A 17,391-nucleotide genomic window follows, 5' to 3' on the forward strand; every position below is an offset into this window, starting at 1 on the left:
ATACGGACAAAGTTTCAAAAACGCTGCCCAACCGCACAATGTTGTCGCCTTCTTCAGCGGATGACCTCGTTTGAAACGGCCGGCATTCGGGGCCGGTTTGATTTGGGGGAAGCAAAACTGTTGGCAGCTGCACTTTGGTGTGCAGTTAGTTTTCGGGTTTTTCTTCTCATTTTAGATGAAACGCGATTATTCTTTTACAGCGAGCTGATTTTAAGTCTTAAATTAATTTTATACTCAGCACACTTTAAAACTTGTGCTACCAAAAAGAAAGTGCAACAAAGCTCAATACAGACTTACGCTCTATCGTTCAGATAAAGAAAACCCAACCGCAACAGGACCCATAAAAATCCACGGTTGGTCAATTTTAATGGGTTTTGTTTCGGAAAGTTTGCTCCGCTTGTGTGTTACTCGATTTTGTCCTATCTTCCAAAAGCCAAAAGAAAAACGGCACACACTCCCATGTTCTCTATTTACACAATCCATCACAAAGCGAAAACGAACTGTTTCCAGTGACACGGGGTACGCTACAACGCAGTGTGTGGCGTATTTCTTTCTTTATACTCCTACCTCCCATTCATTCCTTCGACACATTTTCAATAACTCAGATAGTCCGGGCAAAAGTATAAATTAAGTTTCGCAAACATTTTGATCTTTCACGGTTTGTGTCAAAGCTATTTGCTGTAGCTCTTTTCTTAATAAGTTGTGCGTCGGAAAGCAAACTATGCAACAGCGACGGGGAAGTGGAGCGACTGCTGCTGCTGCTGTGCCACTGCATCCAAAACCGGGGGGAAAAGTATCATCTGACGTTGACGGAAAAGTTTTCGCCTTTTGCTGTGAGTGTGTGTGTGAGCGTATTTATATCTAGCTGGTAAAATGGGATCGTTCTGGGAGGGAGAAAGTTTGGCTCTTTCCCGAGCGAAAGTTGCACCTCTTTGGCCATTTTGTGGGACATTACGCGCCATTTCGGATTGAGTGTTGTTGCAAGGGATTTTCCAACTGGAAGAAACACAGTTTCCAGCTATTGCATGTTGCGTGTTTTTCGTTCAGGAGTTGTTCAGGGGTGTTCATATTAGTTCAGGGTTCTTTCAGGGGTGTTCATATTAGTTAGTGTTATATTGAGATACAGTATGAATTGTATTTTAAAAACTGTTTGAAGGTTATAGAAGAAATATTGAATAAAAGCTGAAAGGTAATTATTTAACCTCACTTGCTTCAGTTATCCAGAACATTCCCCATGGCAGACGAAGACATGCGTGTGGGCATGTGTATGAGTTCTACATTTGATTTTGATCAATTCTTCTTTACCTTTTGCGACAAAATTGTTTGAGTAGAGCTTTTGCACTATAGACCGCAGCTAGGGGATGTTGGGCCAGTTCACGGACTAGGGTGTCATATCGAAATTCAGCCGAAATTCGCTTGAAATGGTCGCATTGAGTTTTGGCATCATTGCTTGCCGCTCTAAAATCAGTGGACGCGATTTCTGCTTCCACTGATATGTTTGTTCATGTTCCCTAGGTACTATTTTACTGTTTGGCCGGTTGCATCGACCTCTCGGCCAGGCGAACGCAGTAATGTAGGGACTTTTCCCTTGGTCTTCATTTTCAGCATCCTTTGGAGCTTAGGGTCGTCGGTCATTCGGAACTGCGCTTTTATTTGATGCTCTGATTCTTGTTTGATAGTGCCAAGATGTTGTAGAAGCCGGAACAGACTTATATGCCGTCTACAAACTGTCTCACGGAGTCTGTTTTAGATTCTACTGGGTATCGTTTTTCTATCGTGAACGGTCCTGAACGAACTTGCTTCACTTGTTTGGTCATCACAGTTAGAGTTCGACTGATAGAAGTATTTAGTCCGCTGACTCATGAATTTCTATTATTGAAATTGCAATTAACGTTTCGTTAGTGCGAGTGAAGATAAACCCAAGGAAACTCGAAAATTATTGTCCTTTTTTTAATGTAAACGGTAATCATATCATAAACCACATTTCCTGGATGCGATGGCTTCCATATTTGATGGACATGGAGTGATTGGCTTCCTAAGGAAACTTAAAAATGAGACTGATTCTTTGGTGTAGCTTTGATGATGATATTGAAGACTCAACAATTTCATCCAGGAAGAAAAATTACTTCGTTTTAGTCTAATACCAATCCTATAGCACTGAACCAATCAGTCACAGTCAAGCCCATTAGTGTCTAAAATTTACCTATAAGAAAATAATAAGATAAAGAAGTAGAATAAAAACCTCGATACAATAAATTAGCACACTTCAAGCCTCTTTTACAGCTGTCTAACACTACTACAACATTGCCTTCCAACAAAAATAGCTCGCAACTGTTTGCCTTTAGACCTCCCAGGCGCAAACGCTTTGTTCGCATTACACATTACACGGACACGCCCAAAACCCGGACGGGTGTGTATGTCATTATTCAAATCGGAAGCGCATACAGTGCCCTGTCCAGCATTGACACGCGGGTCACCACCAACAGCAGGGCAGTGTGATGTGACCACCATTTAGCGTGTAGTTCCCTTCACCTGCGTGCTGGGACAATGTGGAACCTCACGAAAAATGCAGTCTGCAGATTGAAGGGTGGTAATCAATTTTGTCCAAACAGTCCCGCTTCAATTTCAGTGAACCACCACAGTTTAGACATCACGCGAGCTCTGCGTGAGTGAAGGCACAAAACCGATGGTAAAGGAAGTGTGTCACCGAAGTAGTCGTCGTCCACTTGCGGAGTGGAAAGGCATATGCAGCAAAAGCGAAAGAAAAAAAACTCGGTTAAAATAGCTGCGGTTAGTAGCTTTGAGAAGGGAACTTCGCTGTTGGGTGTGAGTTAATTTCAACGAATTAAATAGTTGACCTGATTTTATAATTACACGCCCTGTTTTGCTTGGTTCCTTTTCGTCTCCCTTTCGCGACACCCCAAAAGAGGCAAGAGTCCTGCAGGGGAACTTAAAATGTAAATACTTAATGCTGCACAAGAATGTACGCGGCGAGCGCGTGTTGGAATGCTATTGAAGGTAAAACGGCAAACCTTTTCCTCCTTATTCTAAAGTAGCAAGAAATTACGACACCCAGGGAAGCCATCCTGCAGTCCTGCTTTGGGTGTGTCGTGCTGTCGTCCCCGCAAAATGGGACGAGTAGTAAAAGGCGCATACGGAACCGCCCCGAATGCCTTGCCATTTGGCGATTAATTTCGGAACAAGCTGCAAGCAACTTTCGTAATTTACCTCCCCACCGAAGAAACACAAACATTGGCCGCCCAGAAAAGTGGCGAAGAAATACAAACAAAACAAACGGCTCGTACCATTTCGTTTCTCCGTTTCGAAATAGCGCGCAAAGCAGCATCGCTTCGTAGATAGTTTTCAGTGCAGAAAGCGGAGGGAACGGAATTCAAGAAACTGAAGTGTCTTTTGTGTGCACACGGGGCTTCTTAGTCACAGTCAGTCTCGTTATCCCGGCGTTCGAGGTCGCTGCTCACAACCAAAAAGGCACTTCCCGTCCCTGATCACACACAAGCAGCATGTGTGGAAATGTCGCGCGGAAAACAACACAACAACAGCAGTGAACCGACTGTGAACTCGTCGGAAGAAGCGTGGTGAAATTACAGTGACCGAGACAGGAAATTCGTGTCATGTTTCTTGCACAAACATACCCCCCCCCCCTCCCCACACACATGCGCTGACATTAAGGAGGTGTCTTTTAACGAACCCCAGAGTTGGTGTCCCAGTTGAGCACGTATCCGCACCACACGGCGCACACCAGTGTGTCATACCGTTCCGGTTTTAGGGGATTTTTGGGGTGGGCAAGCGAGGAGCGCATTTGCCCGGGTACTCGACACTCGATTAAATGTTTGCTCCCGTTTCCATGAAGCCTGCGTTAAATTAAATAAACCCTACTGCAACTTCTACAACCAGCCATGGTTCCCGGGGTTGATGGAGCAAGGTACAACAACGGCGTCAGTATAATGCACGAAATGATGAAAGCATGCCTCTCTCCTGTAGATGATGATGGGTTGCTATGGGTATACAAAGCGAAAGGAAAAGTTCTTCGCTCTACCCAACACAACACACATTGAGCATACATGATGGGAGTTTCATACTGTAATGAACAACAAAAAAACCTATGCGTCTCTCTCTCTAAATGTTCATAGGAATAGTTTTATACGTTTGGGAGCTTGTGTATATGTGTAGTACAGTCCCCACCCCCTTTACCCCCTTTTTTTTCGACCCCAAAACGAACGTGGCCTTGCAGCTTCTGCTGACAATACAAATTGTTCCTTTTGTGTCCGTTCTGCTGCTGCTGCTGCTGCTGCCCTGCACGTGGCTTCGCATCGCTGCTGCGGGAATGTCCTCATTTTATGCATCCTGCATGCTAAGTAAGCAGTTGGCAGAGCGGGCTTTTTTTTGCTGCCAAACGTTGTCCTAAACGCGCTGTTTCCCGATTTCAATGCGGCAAGGACAAAGGTGCTTCTAAGGGGGAAGGGGAGGGGGGAAAGGGCGGTAGGAAGATTGGGGACGTTTGGTGACACTGGCCGAGTGAGTGGCTTTGTAGTTTACGCTGGCTTGCCTTGACATTGGCACAGGTCAGTGATGATGGTGGCTCAAAGTGTCTGGAGCTTGTGTTTTTCTTTTGCTTGTGAACTTTGATGGAAGCTATTTAATAAACATTGGAAGTGCAGATCATTACCTAAAGAAGGTTTGATTTTTTCTTCTTTAGCACAACAATCGTTGTCGGTAAAAACCGGCCTATAACCAATCTTATGAGCTTGGCTTTCAGTGACTTATAGATTTACCCAATCAGGATAGTCAGTGCTACACGTATGAGGGCACGGTGCGCATTCGGGTCTTGAACCCATGACGGGCCCGTTGTTAAGTCGTACGAGTTGACGACTGTACCACGAGACCCGCCCGTCGGGTTTAGATTTATTTTGTAATATATTTAGCACATTATTTGTTAAAGTTACCGTTCTACTGATCAAACTTTATGCGTAGTTAATACAGAGTTTTCCAGTGGTTCTCATGGTTGTGGGACACTTCTTTGACTCTTTTTAATTGGAAATGAATTTCATGTGTTGGAAATTGGATTCTATGGCACACCTTTTAAACAAGCTTTTTGGAATTTCACTTTGGAATTGTCCAACAAGAGTGGTATTGAGTCTAATTCCGATTATATTAGGTTCATTTCAGCTAAGAAAGAGTCAATAAAGTGTCCCACAGCTATGAGAACTCCTGGAAAACCCTGTAAGTAGTTACTTTCTGCTTATCAAAACCTTATCAACAACTTAAAAAAGATAATACAAGTGTAAACAATTCCAATATTTAGAAAATGGTTTAAAGAACACTTGAAACTTTCTTATCTTATGTTTCTTTTGTTTTGTTCTAAACAATACCGCTGACACGAAAAAATCGTGTAGAAAGCATGTGAATAAACAGCACTTTCACGCTTCTTTTTTCTTTTAAAGCTCTCCGGTTGACAATTTCCTGTTTAACTATTCAAACCACTACGAAACGGTTTTAAGGGTAGAAAAATCATCTCACCCGTTCCCAGCACTCGAGAAGGTGCACCATTTGCCTTTTTTGTTTCACTTCACTCCACTTTGGCTGTTTTTGGCTGTTCTGTTTGTACTACCAGAGCCTTTTTCTAGAATCCTTGCCTTATCAGCAAACCGGACCAAACGCTCAAATAAGAGCATACGAAGCATGCGGTAAGGAGAGGTGTTAAAAACTACCCCTCCACTACCACCATCCCTTGGCAGCTTATTTTCTTGCCAAATCTGTTTCGATCGACCTTTCGCGCTCGACCTTTCCGGTGGCAGTCTTTCCTATCGCCGTCTTGCAAACGGCAAATGCCAAACCCTTTCCCCCCATTACCTTCTTGCAGGCTGTGCCCACCGAGCAAACGCTTCACTCTTGATGTCCCACTGGGTCCCATCAGACCGAGGGTCGTTTATGTTTTTGTACGCTGCTACGAATTGAAAATACGCCCCAACCGGGGCGCGGCAGCTTGTGTACAAAACAACCTCGCCGAAAGTGGAACTGCTTAGCACTCCTGAGGGTGGCGTTGGTGACCCTTTTGCTAAAAATGTTTATAGCATTCCGAATTTCCGTTCAAACGGCAAACGGTAGAGAGAGAGAGAGGATGCCTCTGTCTCGGACAAAAGGCTCCACCATCGTCAGCAGGGTCATTTACAACACAACTAAAGCAGATGAGATTGGTTGCACAGCGGGAACACAGCAGTTGAGTGGATGTTCAGTAGATTGCTTCCTAAAGTCCAGCTGTGTTCGTGCTGCAGGAACCCCAAAAAAAGACCTTATTTTATACTGCCATCAGGTGCTGGTTCTGTTCTGTGGTCATGTTTTGTATGTTTAACCAAAAACACCATTAACGAATTGGTCTAGCTCATTGGTCCGAAGTTAAAGCAGTTTAATGAGATTCCTATCAGAAGCTGGCAGCATCGAGCGCATTGCTCATTGCATGGAATGGAGAACCTGCCGACCCCAAAACTAATTACGTGCTAGAGAAACACAATTAAAAGTCTGTTCTTTTCGTAATTTGAAGCTGGCACTTGGAACCGTAAGGAACGCGTAACGGGTTGCAATGCGAGAGCAAATGAATGTAATCGGGTTTTGGTTTCATGGTGAAAGTTGCTGCTCAATTCCAATCTATTTCATCCACCGATAGAGTGTCTGTAGCAATCGATCGTTATAGATGCATTACTACCTTTTTTCCCGAATGCCATCATCACCCCCCCGTTGGTGGTACCTACTCGTGTGAACTTACTTCACTAAGCTCATTATCGCAATGGCCAAAATCTTTCCAAACCAATAATCGTGTCGGGAAGGGAGGGAAGTAAATAAATAAATGATGATGCTCACGTGAACTGTTCACACACAACCGCTCCGAGTAATCGTGTAATCCGATGTGGTGATATGTGGAGTCGAGAGATGGTTTCAATAAAAAATGCAAAAACTCATTCCACCCGTGTACCATTCACGAGGAGGAGATTATACGTGAAGTGGAAGTAGTCGGATGGCAATAGTTTTTGGGGTTTTAAAATCCCATCCATCGCAAAACAACCTCCGACACACTCGTGATGGGTTTTGCCAAAAAGTTGTTCAACGCTACCCGAACGCTACACGCTCGCGCAGCGTAGGCGAACACGCGAACGGCGCGCGAGTTGCAATCCCGGGGAAACTATCCGGAAAACACATTAATTCACCACCGAAACCAACCATCGCACTGCTGCAACTCTGTGTCTCTGGTGGTGGTCTTTGTGAGCCGCAGATGTGGTTGTAGCGCTAGCATTTAGTTGCTTGCTTTCCGTGTGACGGTGTTACGGATCCCGGTGTTCGAAGGGGAGCGAGCTTAATTTACCAACCGATCCGTTACCACCGAGGCTCCAGTAACTCGTCAAACTCGTGGCCAACTCGCATGCTTTACGCCGTGGGAAAAGGGAAAGTTTTAATGCTTCACGCTAAACGAAAGGACTGGGATGGGAGCGAGTTGTTACCATCATCTCCATTGGGACTATTTGAGTGATGAGGAGGGCGAGCGAAACTTGCTCAGGGCGTTAGGCTGGGAAGATCCGTTCTTGGATGACAACCTCAAAAACAGAGATTGAAATGTCGGGAAATGCCCTTTTGAAGATCTTGTACAAACATAAATAATGAAAAGCTTTCAAAAGCTATCTATCATGTACAAAAAATTGTTGTATTCTGTATACTTCAGTATGTCGTTACGATCACTACAAAATCAACTTGTTCCTTTCCCAGAGTATACACATGCCTCGTGTGTTTGCCATCATTTTGTGATCTCCTATTGCTTAACTCCATTTGCACGATACACTAACATTTACTTACTCCTCCTCATTCCCCGTTTTCTGTCTTTCCTGCTTTCTTTTGCAGATTGTTCATCATTAAAATTAATGCCCACAAACTAAGCGCGCGCATTCACGGGTTCAATTCCCACCCGGATCATCACGTAGCGGCTGCGGAAACCGTCACGTTCGTCGTGTGTGTGGGTAAGCAACTTTTTCGTCCCTCTTTTCCAAGCAGCATCTCGTTCATCGATCGTTATTTCACATGTGGGACCATTAAAAGGGCACCACCACCTTTTCCTCATCCTTGATGCCCACAAAACGAAGAGAAATTGAGTAACTCTGCCGTGCATGTATAGATTCATGACTCTTCTTTCCGTCGCTTGGTTGCTGAGCGGTTATCGCGGTAGTGTGTGTCGGAGGGCAGATTATTGCGAATGCTGTTCCTTTCGGCATTGTTGGCGTGTCTCGTTTGCCGCTTGCTGTGCGCGGTTACAGCGCAAAACTTCCAACGATCTGTTCTAATTGCGTGTTTTTTGGGAAGGGAGTAGGCGACCGAACTAGTCTCACCGCCATGGAGAAACTTCTTCTGCCTGGGGTCCGATTCGACCCTAAGGCGGCTGCCGGCCTCGTTAAGATATGGTGGTCCTGGAGGCACAGATGGTTCTGGAACGGAATTCTGCTTTCAGTAATCAGCACATCCGTGCAGTAACGCGAAAGCGGAAGTGAGAAAATGAGCAAAAATTATCGAACTCATTTTACCACAAAATGGGGGCGTGGTGGTGGCTGCGTTAGTTACGCCAGAAAAGCCTTACCCGTAGTGGTTACTTGACTGTTCGCAGGCATGTGATGTCTGGTCGTAGTTAAATTCAATATCAACGACTTTATCAAAGCATTGATTGCAGAAGTTTGTGATTACTGTACGATGCGAAGCATCTCACTCTACACCACATCAACTATGACACTGCTGTTCGATCACTAGCAACAGCGCCATCTTACGTGAAATAATTGCAACAGCGTTCTCTCGTTTGTAGTGAGGATGACAGCACACAAACCGTACTGATCTCTTTTCGTCTCGCGCATTCGTCTGATAATTCCGGAACAGCACATTCGCACTTTTCTGACATAATGTGATTAAACACTCCAAAAATTACGCTCCGTTTCCCAACGACCGCGGAATAGTGTTGAAGTCCCCCCTCTCCACCATCTTTCGTTAATCAACATCCGCGAGAATGGGCGGAACTGTGTGGCAAATTTTAATCCTATTTAAAATCCACACAAATCCCAACCGTAGCCACACATCACACATGGGGTGGCATTGCTATTGGCGCAGGTTCCTCCTGATGCTGATGAACCGATGTGTGACGAGGTTGCCTTGCTGACGAGCGCACGGGTGCTCTCTTGTTGATAATTTTAATTGATTTTGAAACAGTTTCACTCCACAACTTGCTAGGTGTGACTTCTCTGTGTTCATATCTTTGTGTTCCCGGTAAGACCATACCACGGTTCCCCTTAGCTTCGTAATGGCATTTACGTCTGGGGCAATGGGCTGCTGAAAGCTATCGTCTCAACTCAATTTGATCATCGCCAATGGAATGAGAAGTAATTATGTTACGCAACAATCGAGACGAGACACGGTGGAGGACGATCATTATCGTTTTCGTTGGGTTGTTCTGGCAAAAAAACAAAACAATACGGAGAAACAGTACAAGCCCTGTAAATAATGTTGCAAAAGTTAATGTAATATGCAAACGTTACGCAGAACAAAACTAAAAATTTGTTTTGTTTTGATGAATAACTATTTAAGTATTTAAGTATTTAAGTATTTAAGTATTTAAGGAATATTATATTGAATAGAGATGCTTCTTTTCCACGTAATTCAACAAAAAACGAGACAAGAAACATCGAGAAGCTCTCTTTGTTTAAATGTTCCACTACTTTGTAGTTTGTCTTTTTAATGAGACCCCAAATAGCCATCACGTTCAGTCGAATGGAAAGAAATCAATTATAACTAATTTGTCGAAACATTTCTTCGCAATAATCACTAGGAACGAACACAAAAAATCTCCTTTTTTATCACTAACGGCAACAAAACTTATGCCTCTGCCCCTGCTCGTTATGCTTATAGTAACGTTTGCTAGGCGCTAATAACAAGACACATCATTTACTGTCGCAGAGCGTGCCACCATCAAGACACAACAGCACAAAACCATGGCATAAAAATCACTGAAAATAGTATGGTCCAATGATGATGATTATGAGCACCATTTTCCAGCGCACCAAACGCGCTACAAAGCTGACACCTCGCCGAACAGAACGAATCAACTCGATCCTTTACTTGTAGCCCCGCGCATATTCTCTAAGCACGGTAGCACTGCCACGCAGGGTGGTTTTGCGAATGAACATGACAAACCTTCGTCACTGTGTCCCAATTTGACTGCTGGAGAAACTGAGGAATGGGAGATGTCCCTTTTTCCGTTCCGCTAACCCAATGTTGAGTGAAATTGTTTCACTCATTCCCCGCGGAAACCCCGAGGATTTATGGTGTCACTGAGCTGATAAGGAAAATTATACACAAAACACCACCCTTGCCGAGCCGGTTTGGAATGGTTCCAATGGCTGTTCGCCTGCCCCGTTCGCTGCTCACGGTGCTGTTCCAGCGTGACAATTGTTAATCATAATTATAGCACGCACTAACACACTCGCACTATGCCGACCACTACGGGGTGTAAGAAATGCTCAGTCAACTGTGACATCGATGACAACGCGCTTGAAGGAACAAACCTACCGGGTATGGCACCGGGCTAGCGTGGCGTTCTATTTCTTGACACTGCCCTGCGGTAAAGTTTCGCCTGACGGCACCGAGTGTTGCGCAAGTTTGAGTGACAACCACAACGCGTTTCAGTGTTTGATGACTTGTTTCGAGGCGCAGCCGCTCGGAATGAGCAATATTGGTCCAGCTTTTTTGTGAAGGGCGTACGATTATAAATCTGTCTAGCAAGGTTTCAAAATTCATCACTAATTTACTTGTTGACTTAGATTTGCTTGGAGGTTTTGTTCCATAAATCCTTTAGATTTATGTAGAATGATTAACGGGGTATCATTAATTTTCCATTATTCTGCTTCTGTTTCTGTACGACAAAATGTCATAAGAATTAATACTTAATTCCAAAAGAAGTTCAACCTAAAATATGATACGAATGGATAACAAACTACTTCTAGCCATTTTGAATTAAATTTCGCACATTGGCCACATTTATAAAAATATTAACGTGATGTATCTTAAAGATAGCAAATTTATTTACGTCTCAAGAAGATTTTACTGTCATTTATATTTTCTTAATTTTACCAACAAAAGTATTTTTGAAACCATTTCATAAAACATCATAGTTCAAACCTTCTTCCGCTTGTAAATAAATCAAACCATTCCACAAAGCTCAAATAATTTCACTCATAACTCACATTTACGGTACCCTTCGTACGCCGTAATTAGTTTGATATCTTGAACTCTTCAAATATCTTTCCCAGTCTCCTTCTTCTTTCCCTTCCTGTACGAAATATAATTTCAAGCCGCTCCTGAAACTTCAAACTGCTTCGAATCTAATGTACTGCTAAAAGCCATCATTTCCCTGTCTATTCCTCCCAATATTCTCACATTCACCTTCTCTCTGTCTCTCCCTCGTTACATCAAATCACTGTCAAAATGACCCACTGACAGCAGACCGAGTGGGGAGCTTCCGTGCTGCCCACCCTCTTCCTGCCTTGCATTGCGAATCAATTCAACAGCAGCTCAAAACTTTGACAATAAAATTTTATGACTAATTTAAAGTTCTGCGAGAACGAAAATACCGTACAACAAGCGCACCGGAACCAAGTAATTAAAAGTGAAGATTGAAGCCGCATTCAAAGCGATCTCCACCGAGTACAACACCTGGGGAAAGGAAATCGCACCAACAAAAATGCTGAACCGTGGTAGCAAGATCTTCTCCTTCCTTTTTTCTGCATTCATTTGGGATCTTTCGAGAATCGCAGAAGAAAGTTCGCCCCATGAGTGGGGATCCATTCTTTTGCCAATTACAATTCTTATTAACAAAACAGACCAAAACCCTCGCAACCAAAGCAAGCCGGGGGAAAATCCGCGGCCCGCTTGCTGGGATGATCCAGCGAGGAGCAATCTTGGTTGGTTTTGCGAATAAATGAGAATAAATTAAACATTTCCTTCCGGTGTGCTTGGTTTGTTCCTTTTTGCTCCTCAAATCGCGATGCGATCTACAAACCAACCCATTGAACCAGCATTTGGGGCGCTCACCGATGGTTCACGCTGGCTTCACAAGAAACTTGTCCCTACTTTTTAGTTTCCAACTGCAATTTCTGGCCCATCATCCCGCTTTTTTGGGTAGGTGGTGGAGCATGATAGTGAAATTGAACTACCTCACAGTATTTCATCCGTGTACAGTGGCTTACCGTAGTGGTGGAAGGATGGCAAGGGTACACTCAATTTCTGACGCTGGTGTGTTGGATACTGCCAAATGATTGTCACCCTTCATGCTACGAGTCGGCTGAGAGAAGGGATCGTGATGTTTTCAACATTCTTAACATCTCAACTACTAGGAAAACTAAAGACTGCTCAAGGTGTGGTCCTTTAAAAGTTTACAGTTTCTGCTAGCAAGCCTCATTCTACCTCCGAGTAGGTCATAAAAACGGGTAGGCTCAAAATTAGAAAATTGGCAGCGTGGAAAGCCTTGCGGCAAGGTGAGGATGATGGTTGGCAGTGCCGATGAAATTGAACCGATAAGAAAACTTTCCTCCAAGAGCCCATTGCGATGGTTGCGACGGGCAAGGACTCACTTCTTGTGCCAATCTTGTGCCCCGTAGCCGGAAATTGGGTCTAAAGAAAATTAACTTTTTCTGATTCATTTTCTCAACCGCAAAGACGTTGCAGTAACAAGTTTATGGCTGAAAATGACGGGATGTAATTATACTCTGCTTGAAGGGGCTCTGGTTTGTGTGCTTTGAAGGTGCATGTAAGCAAGGCAATTCCTAAAGCGCACAGTTAGCAACCTTTTTATTGTACAATTCAAAGAGTAAGTTCACCCCATTGCTTACAAATCCCTGTGCTGATGTTATTGTAATTCACCGGAAAGGCTTCTAAACCGAGTTTGTTCCTTCCCCGAGTTTGAAATTCAATCCGTCTGATTAGTGTGAGCAGCAGCGATGGAGCACGACCAAACTGTAAGCGAATGAATGGGGTGGATACATCATACATCACGGACATTGCAAATTAATTCCGGAAAGAAACTACTAGCACAGTACACAGCCTTGGCTTGTGTCGAACCCCTTTCCAGTACGTCGAACCTTCGAGTACGTTGTAATCTGACCACTGTTGAGCATCAAACAGTATGGATGTTGCCGTATCGTAGGCATCCGGTCAATGTTCTGGTGTTCTCTAATTCCCCGAATAGAAGAAGCCCATTGCCAGCACCTTAATTCGGGTACATTGCAGATTAGCTTTTACGGTACCGAAGAATCATGCAAATTCGAACGAAAGGCTTTTTTGAAACATAAAAAAACCTTCTCTTTCAATAGCTAGAACACTGTTCCCAAACCCCGTGTTTACTGAATGGAGGGAGAAATTATTCGCAATGAACATTAATCCACTACCGTCGGTAGTTGCTTGCGCATCGTCGTTTGCGCTACAGAATGCGTAACACAGATGGGATAACGCATAATTCCCCCGCCGGGGGTGCGTACACGACCAAGAAGCCCCATCTGTCTTTATTCCGAGCATTAGCAGCTTACTACGATTTCTTGGTGCCTTTGCACTTTGCATATACCGGTTTACCGTACCAGTCAAACTCAGTCACCTGTGCGAACGAGATCTCTATCAGCAGAAAGGTGGGAAACAGTCGGTGTATGTCTGCGTGTCACAAAAGAAGTGCAACATTCCGGAAGATTGAATGCAAATTTACGCTCCCAAGGGGGGCGAACGCATTGGAACACGGGCTTCCTCCCTGTCTTTCCGTGCTGCACCAGTTGGGGTTGGTTATGCAACGAGAAATGTAGCAGAACGGTTGCCAAAGTTTTCCGCAATATCCTTTAGGCGCGTTTTGTTCGTGCTTTAGCAACACCTGGTGCACCTGTGTGTTCGCGCGCGCGCCTCTGAAATGCACCGTTTGATAAGCGGAATGGCTGGATAATGTAATGAGAAGATGAGAGAGAATTCTTTTTTCACATCGAAAATGTGGAAAGTGTTGCACGATACTTATCACTTACATAACACCAAAGGATGGGGGAACAGGTGTGCTTTTAGACGACGAAAGTCATGTTTGAGAGTAGTAAGTGGATTGAATACACAGGAACATTTGCCCGTAAAGCATAAATACAAAGGAAGCAACAAAGGAATGAATCTATTGAACTTTATAGTTCATTTATGAAATTTGAATACATCCTTGAGGCTTATAAACCCCGAAGATGCAGCTGCTGTGCCGGTTGGAGATGTAATTAAGTTTAGTAGTTGATGTGATTGAAAAAGATGAACTAATCACAATTCAAGGTAAAATATATTGTTTTTTTAAATACACTTTACTGCTTAACTTCGCTCACAGTCAAGCTCTTGTAGCTCAAAACCTGACCAGGATGCATTTTCCAGGAAACAAAATCCAATCTACGTCCGCCTCTGGTGCACTGGATTTATTCGATGGGCTGTCCTCATACCTCAATCTGTTGCTGTCGTACACTTCCTTCATGTCCGGATACTCTGATAGACGCACGATTGCGAAGGTTCTGTTCGAAGATCACTTCTCCTACTGTACTAAGTAGAATACTATTCTAAACAACACCCCTGGCGCTCTATTCATACTTCTAAGCGCCAACAGTATGAATGAATGCACTTCGTATTACAAAACATTCCAATTGATTACACCTTCGGTTTTTTTTTCATTATTATTCTATCAATATTACTAAGAAAGAGTTATGAAGCTTTTCTCGGAATAAATGAAGAGCGCCAACTGGTAGGAATGCGTTGTACTACATGTATATGGTACAGGCTCGAATATTTGTTTGTATGATTACAATTAGTAATTTCAAAAAGTTAATTGATGGTTACCCACTCATTGTCCGTACTCGGTAGTGTAATTTCGATTTTCACTTGCGCATCTGGCGGCGACTAACCGAAGCATTTTGCCAAACAATTTGAAGCCGCTACAGAAAATATGTTATTTTTCCATGTTTTTTACTTTAACTGGACTGAAATAGCTTGGTAATTGATAAATAAATATATTGTGCAAGTATTTCAGCCAGTTTAGCTTAAAAAAACGGAGAAAAAATTACTTAAATTTGAGTTCCGGCATGACCATTCCCTCGATGACCAAAAAAAGCTTCCACCAGCCGCCGCCAGATGTGCTAGTGAAAATCTAAATTACACTTGTGAGTACGATCAATGTAGCCCGGCCTTTATCGTAAGAAAAACAGAAAACTTGTTAATTGTTGATGACTATCAATCGAACCCAGCCTGTCTCGTTGTACAGTCGTCAACTCGTACGACTAAACAACATGCCTGTCATGGGTTCAATCTCCAAATAGACCGCGCCGCCATACGTAGGACTGACTATCCTGCTATGGGGGGGAATCAATTAGTCACTGAAAGCCAAAGCCCACAAGTGGGTACAGACAGGCCTTGACCGACATCGGTTGTTAAGCCAAAGAAGAAGAAGAAGAAGAAGATCAATCGAACATGATACATTTAGTTTGGTAATCCTATCTTGCTATTTCATTCATACGTTGTTTAATCAAAGTACAGCTAACTAAACTCTAAAAACAACTTTACTTAGTATGATTATAGCTTTACGAAATAGAAGACTTAAAAATTGCATTGGTCTTTAAAATTTCCCTCTGTTTAGCTTCCTTCTTTTAAAGCTTACGCCGAACCCGGTGGCTGTTCTACATGTCGGAAGCGCTTCGCATGAAAATTAGTTCCCTTTACGTGACGCATTTACACCCTTCTTAGCAAACACCCCCCGTACCCATACCCACATTCGCTCCGCTAAACAAGTGTAGGCAAACACACACACACGCCATTGCTCTCTTTACGCCAGCTCAAACACACTATATTTGCTCGCAGCAAATGTATTGTAGCGTTTTGGTGCAATGGTTTAGCACGCTGGCATGCCTTACCGCTACTGCTGTATCCGGTGGCGCTGGCGCTGTTTCGGCATTTCTAAAGTTAAATAATCCAACAATGAGCCCCCGTTTGAGTTTTGTTGCATTCGGCTGGCTCGTCTTGCAAGCATTCCGTTAGAAGACGGCGCGCGCGCGCGCACGCAACCATCCAATGTAGTCCAATGTGTAACGCCAACGTGCCCGACGATGGCGTTTGTCGTGTACTCCTCTGTGAAGCGCTCAACAAATAGCGACCCTTCACCGTATCCCATGCCCCATGCCCACGTCCCTTTTAACGGATGAACGAATGATACAATCGAGCGAATGGTTCGAATGTTCGCCCCTACGGTGACTGACGGTTCGCTTTCTTTTCGATTTAGCTTCTCCTTTGTTGATCTTCAGACTCTGTCCCACGAACGCTGTTCGGAAGTGTTTATACGTGTGCGCGCTTGCTGGTGGATTTCCCACCCACTCCTGGTGTCGACACAAAAGCAATAAAATACTACACACCAAAGGCGGCTTCCTTCAATGAGTGACTACACTTTCATCTCGTGCATCGCCGTGCAGAAGCTGAAGCTGCCGCCAGATTTATTCGGAAAAAGCAACTCCGATGGGAAAGTGGATGTGGATGGGATTAGAGCAGGATGCGGTGCGGTTAGGATTGGATTGCTTCTAGTTGCGCTTCCTTGCGTGGGGTTTTGTTTTGCCTGGGCTGGCGTTTCCTTCCACATTCCCATTACGTGCTTGACTGAGCAATGAGATTTTGATTGCCCAAAAGTCGACAGAAGCCGCACATCCTGTGTGCCGGCTTGGAGAACCAGCCCATCTCGTGTATTATGGTAAGATTTTTGCAAGCTTTCTTCAATTCAGGCAAAAAAAAAGCTAACAAGACCAACACACGGGAGTAACTTTCGTCGGGAAATTGATGATATCGTGTCGTGTATCTCCATCTCTCTCTCTCTCTCTTTGTATGCGTGTGTGTGCGAGCACTACTGGTTGAAAATTTGATGGGAAAAAGTTAGCATAATTTGTGTTTCACATTGCACAAATTCCACCGGTCGGTGATGGAGTAGCAAAAGGCAATAAGGGCACCAGGGCGCAGACAGAGGAAAGCAGATGCAGAGCAAGTGGGACGAAGCGAAGAAACCCCATTACTTATTTGTTTGTAATGGAGGGACAGATGAGGAGATGTGTGGTTGCTTTGTATTTGTTTTACGCATGCCAGGAGTGGGTGAAGTGATATCATTTTTCTAGCGAAACACATGATACACCCTACCCGGCACGTGCAATAAGCAGCATTGTCTGCTCGTTTATGTTTATGAAACAGTATTTAAATTGTTTTTGTTTATTTTTTTGTCTCTTGCTAAGCATGATTTTCAGCTCCACTTTACTGGAACTTTAATACAGTTTGAGTTTA

The 17,391-nt window shown here is 43.8% G+C and overlaps 1 protein-coding gene across 3 annotated transcripts in view; it reads left to right on the top strand.

Moving 5' to 3' along the window:
* The window catches only part of LOC1277055 (uncharacterized), a 140,047-nt gene that overhangs the window by 39,996 nt on the left and 82,660 nt on the right, over nucleotides 1-17,391 (top strand). For all 3 annotated transcript variants that reach the window (XM_061650382.1, XM_061650385.1, XM_061650384.1), the window contains exon 3: nucleotides 7,906-8,021. The gene's annotated coding sequence lies outside the window, so the exon portion shown is untranslated. The remainder of the gene's footprint in view (nucleotides 1-7,905; nucleotides 8,022-17,391) is intronic.

The sequence above is a fragment of the Anopheles gambiae genome, chromosome 2, assembly GCF_943734735.2.
Source record: "Anopheles gambiae chromosome 2, idAnoGambNW_F1_1, whole genome shotgun sequence".
Lineage (NCBI taxonomy): Eukaryota > Metazoa > Arthropoda > Insecta > Diptera > Culicidae > Anopheles > Anopheles gambiae.